The sequence below is a fragment of the Clupea harengus genome, chromosome 12 (genome assembly GCF_900700415.2).
Source record: "Clupea harengus chromosome 12, Ch_v2.0.2, whole genome shotgun sequence".
NCBI lineage: Eukaryota > Metazoa > Chordata > Actinopteri > Clupeiformes > Clupeidae > Clupea > Clupea harengus.
In genome coordinates, this window is record NC_045163.1 from 29,825,219 (window position 1) to 29,832,072 (window position 6,854).

At 44.6% G+C, this 6,854-nt stretch overlaps 1 protein-coding gene across 2 annotated transcripts in view; it reads left to right on the forward strand.

The window, feature by feature from the left end:
• The first annotated feature begins 3,745 nt into the window (after window positions 1-3,745).
• Window positions 3,746-6,854, forward strand: part of plppr1 (phospholipid phosphatase related 1) — a 50,453-nt gene continuing 47,344 nt past the window's right edge. The window contains exon 1 of one of the 2 annotated variants that reach the window (XM_031578012.2): window positions 3,746-4,265. The gene's annotated coding sequence lies outside the window, so the exon portion shown is untranslated. The other variant, XM_031578013.2, reaches the window with a different exon arrangement.

A 6,854-nucleotide genomic window follows, 5' to 3' on the forward strand; every position in this document is an offset into this window, starting at 1 on the left:
TTCTTGTGTCGTGTCTGGTACAACACATATATTTACATCATTCCAGCTTGGGAGTTGACAGTCAAATAACTACACAGCTGAACCATTACTGTCGGTGAAGATCTTCTGTGTCAGCGCTCAAGATGGGCTTTGCTGGACGCGTGAAGCGATGCTGTGGTGTGTTGTGTGGTGTTTGATGCTGTGGTGAGTTCTGTGGTGTTTGATGCTGTGGTGTGTTCTGTGGTGTTTGATGCTGTGGTGTGGTGTGTTCTGTGGTATTTGATGCTGTGGTGTGTTCTGTGGTATTTGATGCTGTTCTGTGGTGTTTGATGCTGTGGTGTGTTCTGTGGTATTTGATGCTGTTCTGTGGTGTTTGATGCTGTGGTGTGTTCTGTGGTATTTGATGCTGTTCTGTGGTGTTTGATGCTGTGGTGTGTTCTGTGGTATTTGACACATTTATGTTTCCCAGTGGCCTTCCTCAGCAGTGCCTCTCTCGTGGCCACGCCCCGTCACCGCCATGTGCAATCTACCCATCAAGAGCGACTTTGCAACGAATAAACAGCATGAGATCTTTTTGAAAACCCAAAACTCCCAAACAGCCTCTGTGTCCGGTGATCCATTTTGAATGGTTTATGATTCGGTGCTAATGAAGGAGCCGTGCTGTTCTGAGTTCAGTTCTGAGTGCTCAAAGATCTACACTATCAGTACACTGCGCTCGTCTAGTGAGCGTCGTTTGGTACTGCCGTCTGTGCAAGCACGGCAATCCAGACTATTCTCATTTGTAGTTCCACGTTGGTGGAACAAACTGCCTAGTACTACTAGAGCAGGGGCGTCCCTCTCTACCTTCAAGAAGCTTTTGAAGACCCAACTCTTCAGAGAGCACCTCCCTTCCTAAACTGGCACCTTGACTAGTGCTTAACTTGCACTTCAGCAGTTACATTCCTGCACTTCTTTTTCCTTTCTAGGTCGTTTTTCTAATTCTTATGTAAAGTAGTATTTATTGTTACACCATGTTTTTTATTGCTCTTAGCTTGACTGTTCTCTCCCTTGTACGTTGCTTTGGACAAAAGCGTCTGCTAAATGACTAAATGTAAAATGTAAATGTAAATGTAAGGCTTGAACAGAAAAACATCACGCGCTGAAATATTCATCACCCCAGCCTCCATGCCACAGATATGTAATGGCCATATATGTTGTATATGATGTATATTTAATATATGTTATGTGTTAATTATGTATATTTTTAAGTGATCCAGTTAAGACAACGTGACTGTGTGACGCATGTTTAGCTCGAAGCATGGTAACATGAACAGGAGGAGGCCACACGCAGATTGTGACTAATATGTCAGTTTATCAAAGAAACAACAAGGAAGAAAGAATGAAGAAGGAACATCAATATAGTGGAAGATAAAACAAAGGTGTCGCACAAGTCTAGGGGTGTCAAACAGAACAGAACCGGCCTCTTATCCACCTGAACACCAGTGAACCAACCTCACCTGGCCACCAGTTCACCTGCGGATCAGGAAGAACAAACCTCACCTGAGGAACCAATCTCACCTGAACACCAGTTCACCTGCTGCCTGGAGAGGAACCAATCTCACCTGAACACCAGTTCACCAGCTGCAGGGAGAGGGCACAGATGCACCAAGTGATCGGGGTCCAGGATGGCCAGGCAGGGCTTTAGCAGCGGTATTAGGGCTAGAGTTAGTAGCAGAGGCATTAGAAGACTATTTCATACGCTGAACAAATGTAGTATTCACCAAGACCCCAGCAATTGCAATTGCTACTGGAAGCTGCTATGTTGTTCAGAATAGAATGGACGGGAAACTTCAATACCACAACAAGAATGTTTTAGACGGGTCCTCCACAGATCAGGACTGGCAGAAGGCGTACAGTCTCTCGTTTGGATGAATCCTCTTTTGTGGCGGATCTGATCAGTGCCAACACACGGAACAGAGCAGCTGGACTATCAAAAGGCGGTCTGTTTTTTTTCCCACGAAGCGGACAGCTGAAGAACAGCTCAAGTAACCATCAGTAATTCTGATCAAGGGGTCAAGGGTCAAACTTACAAATCCCGAGGAGAGATGGGAACGGTATGGAGAGGCATTGAGGGGTTCGGGCAGCAGGGCAGTAGAAGCACGCTGAGCCCCTAGCACTGGCACCCCTCCCTGAGGTAGGTCCCTTCTCCTACAGAAGGGCTGGGGTCATAGGTCAGGATCCCTGCTGGACTATTTAGGGTTAGGGTTAGGGCCAGCTGAACTGTCATTGTGGTTTGTTATTTTCAATATTGATTGGCTGTCCGTTTCTATGCATTCTTCTGTGTGTTGATATGCAAGTTTTTTATTCAGTTTGAATGTGCATCCCATTTTAGATTGTTTATCTGGCTCCATGCATTCAAATCCAGATATGAACACGGGTTTACCTTGAGTGATTTACCCTGATCTGCGTTCAGACTACTCTCAACCCACACACACATGATACACACAGACTAGACTACTCTCAACCCACACACACATGCTACACACACACAAGACTACTCCAAACCCACACACACACACATGCTACACACAGACTAGACTACTCCCCACCCACACACACATGCTACACACACACAAGACTACTCCAAACCCACACACACATGCTACACACACAAGACTACTCAATCCACACACACATGCTACACACACAAGACTACTCCCAACCCACACACACATGCTACACACACACACATGCTACACACACACACATGCTACACACACAAGACTACTCCCAACCCACACACACATGCTACACACACATACTGGTGCAAACACACACATCCTGGTGCAGCGAACACACACATCCTGGTGCAAACACACACATCCTGGTGAACACACACACACACACACACAAACACACACATCCTCCTGGTGCAAACACACACACACACACACAAACACACACACACACACACACACACAAACACACACATCCTAGTGCTGTTGCTGCGAAAGAGTAATGATTGGATAGCTGTTTCACTTAAAGCTCTGCAGTCTTCATGCATTGCTGAACAAAAGGGCAAAAATGCATATAATGGTTTATTTTGGATTAGCATGGAAAACACATCTGTTCATCCCACATGGCGTACTGCATTAGAGCTGAGGCTCTATGGTTCATATAAGACACTCACACAAACACACACATCCTGAACACACACATCCTGAACACACTGGACTCTATGGTTCATATAAGACACTGGACTCTATGGACACAGGCTATTTTTATTCGATAATATACATTATTGAATAGTTGTTGAAGTAAAACCTAATGTCAGTACAATCCCATAGCCGTTTTAACAGTTAATAATACATTTGAAAAGTAGTGTCAAAGATTGAAAACAGCACAGACTGCAAAGCTTTAGGTCTAGTCAAGTATATGGCGATAGGTCAGTTTATATATATATATACACGTGGTGTGGGATCAATGTGATGTACACACATCAAGACTGAAGACATTTCAGATATTCGCTTTGAAGAAGAGCAGCGTGGTTAGTCACACACGCCCTCATATCTCTCAGGCAAGAGATTCTTGAGATGAAGAGAGGCACGCAACACGTCCGAATTCCCATAGTACCATTGTCGCCTTGTCTGCAGACACATCCCAGCGCATACATTACACGCTTGATCTGTTGTGTGCTGCCCCCTCCTCCTTTGACAAATTATTCACAAATCACTTCGAGCGGAGAGGCTTTAGCGGAACCTCCCTCCTTCAATTTCTCACGCTCTACCATTCTGGGGGGGTGACTCTGGTATGAAACCTGTGCGTCTTGACGCGTATTGCTCCTGCTTTCGTCTCCGTGCAGCAGCAATCATTTAAGAGCAGAGACACTTCAGTGCAGATGTCGCGCTGGGGTGGTGACCACCACCAGACGCCCAGGGTCCCTCTCAAATGACATCTTGGTTTTTAGGGGCGACCATTGACGCGACGCGTCCGTGGTTGTTTGTGACCCCCCTCTCTTTCACGGATGAGTGAGTCTTCTGTGTGTGTGTGTGTGTCTGCGCACGGAAGCCCCGCCTCCTACTCTGCTCCGCTCCGCGTCTGTATCAACCCCCTTTAGCATTCACGATAGCCTTGTAATCGTTGATCTCAAATCAAGCACCGTGAGCACTGTGGCACCCAAAAGGTGAAGAAAACAAACAAAAAAAAGACACGATGGAGTAGTGCGCGCGCACACCCGCCAAAGCAGCAGCCTCACGCGTTTTCTTTGATGGATTCACATTTTCACTGGATTATTCATTCATTGCACGGTGAGTTTAGAGATGTGGTCGTCGGGGGGTGGTGAGATGATGATGTGTGAAAATAAGCGTGAGTTTGTATCCAGCTATTGTGTCTGTTGTTGTCCTGTTGTGGTGTGCTAATTGTGGTGTTTGAAGATCGTAAAGTTCTCGTTATTTCTCCAAAACCCCCTCATATGTTCATTCCCTCGCCGTATTCATCCGTAGTAATATTGGATGAGGGGCAGGGACTCTTTCAGTCTCCAAGAAAAAGGGCTACCACGCGTTGAAGACGAGATAAGTGGTCAGCACACGATGGCGAACACTAGTGTCATTATGTGTCATAATGTCTAAGTGTAAAATAACCATTTCACCAGGGGCAAGCCCAGAAAGACACCTGTGTTGAAGGCTGGGTTAGAAAAGCGATTTTTTTTCTTGATAACATTCTCTCTCTCTCTCTCGATCACGGTATTGATCTTTATCAGCCACCGTCGCCCCTAGGCCAGACAATAAGGAGGAAATAATCGCTACATTGACATGATTCCCATTTTACACGCAACCGAAAGAGTCTGCCTTCTTTATGTGTGTATGTCCCGCCGGTTTCCCTGGTCTTCTGATTCCTAAGGACCCAGCTAACATTCATTCATCCACCTGCCTCGCATCCAAAGTCAAAAAAGGATTAACTTTTGATACGCTTGCCTTTTAAAGTTTATGAGAGCTGTGGGCACTGCCGGAGATCACTGGAGTATTTTCTAATTTGGATTTCACGATATTGCAACGTACTGCAAAATTGCTGATATGTATTTTCATGGCAAGGAATCAGCAGCCTGTCAAAATATCTTTGATTGGACGGTCACATTCCTGAGGTAACAGAGACGTTCAGCTTTGTGATCCCTGTATTCTTTTAGTTAGAAAAGGGGGGTTAGCAGCATGCATAAGTCATTGCTCGCACTCTCATGATCACTTGAACCTTTTGCGAGTTTGTGTATATATGTGAAGGTTGTTCGTACTGATGAAACCTCTAGCTGTAGAACAGGACTTGTAGGCCTTCTGTTGGAGTCGTATGTTCAAGCTATGGTCTTTTAATTTCTCCTGGAATACGTTTGTAATTATGTACGTAATTTAGCTTATCTATTGCAGCGGTACATCCATAACACTTCTTCATACTTCGATATTCTGTAATACTGGTGGTTCCACCTGGCCTGGGTCCCTGTAGGATTGGCACGTTAGGCAGTATACCCATCCATGTTTTAGTTAGTAAAAACAGAGTTGTCAACTGTGAACGTTCCCCTCCGCGATGTCATGTGAGAACTAATCATACAAGCTGCACAGCAACTCACTCTCTCTCTCTCTAGAACTTTCAGCGCATGGCTCGCCAGGTTTATTCCTGAATGCCAGAAATCAGATGATTTAATTGAATTTACACCAATTTGCCTTCACTGACCTATGAGTGCTATGACTGCCATCTCTGTGTAGTGAGTTTGTGGGACTGTATTATCGTGGGCCGCGTGGTTGCAATTAAGTCATCCAGCATCTAAATGTCACTTGAATGCCGTCCAGACCATAATTGCTTTGCTGAAGACAAGCCCTCTCTCTCTCTTCCTCCCGCTCTGCTCCGCCTGCCATCCTCAAGATGTGCCAGAGGGAAGGGGAAACAACCTGCCCCTGATAAAGAAGGGCTTTTAAGCAGGGCAAAAGTGCTTGCCAGAGAGCTATTGAGGGCACTTTGGGAAGTCATTGCTGTGGAGGATTCTGTATTCCTCATGCAGTGTGGAGTTAGGGCATCCGTCATGCATACTTATGAACTGAAAGGGTGTGTGTGTGTGTGTGTGTGTGTGTGTGTGTGTGTGTGTGTGTGTGTGTGTGTGTGTGTGTGTGTGTGTGTGTGTGTGTGTGTGTGTGAAAGGTTCTGGTTCCTTTAGGGGATCCGTGATGCATGCTTATAAACTGAAAGGTTCTCAGAATCAGAATCAGAATGGGATTTATTGCTACTTGGAATTTTTTCTGGTGTGAAGGTGCATACAGTAAACATAAAAACATAGAAACACAATAAGTACTACACATAACATAAAAACATAAAAACACAAATAAGTACTACACATAAGAAAAAGTACTACACATAAGAACCAAAAAAATACAATATATACGATACAAATATATAAACAATGAATATAAAAAAGTAAAGTGGAAAGTAGAGTGCAAAATGCAAAACAGGAGTGGAATGTGAATGAGCAATGTGCAATGTAATGTGTGTTAATGTAACACAGGGTTCTGGTCCCTTTAGGGGATCCGTGATGCATACTTATTAACTGAAAGGTTCTGGTTAGGGGGTCCGTAATGCATACTTATCAACTGAAAGGTTCCTGGTTCCGTAATGCATACTTATTAACTGAAAGGTTCTGATCCGTAATGCATACTTATCAACTGAAAGGTTCTTTAGGGGATCCGTAATGCATACTTATCAACTGAAAGGTTCAGTGTGTGTGTGTGTGTGTGTGCATACTTATCAACTGAAAGGTTCTGGATCCGTAATGCATACTTATCAACTGAAAGGTTCTGGATCCGTAATGCATATTTATTAACTGAAAGGCTCTGGTTCCTTTCAAAGGATAGTGGGAGCAA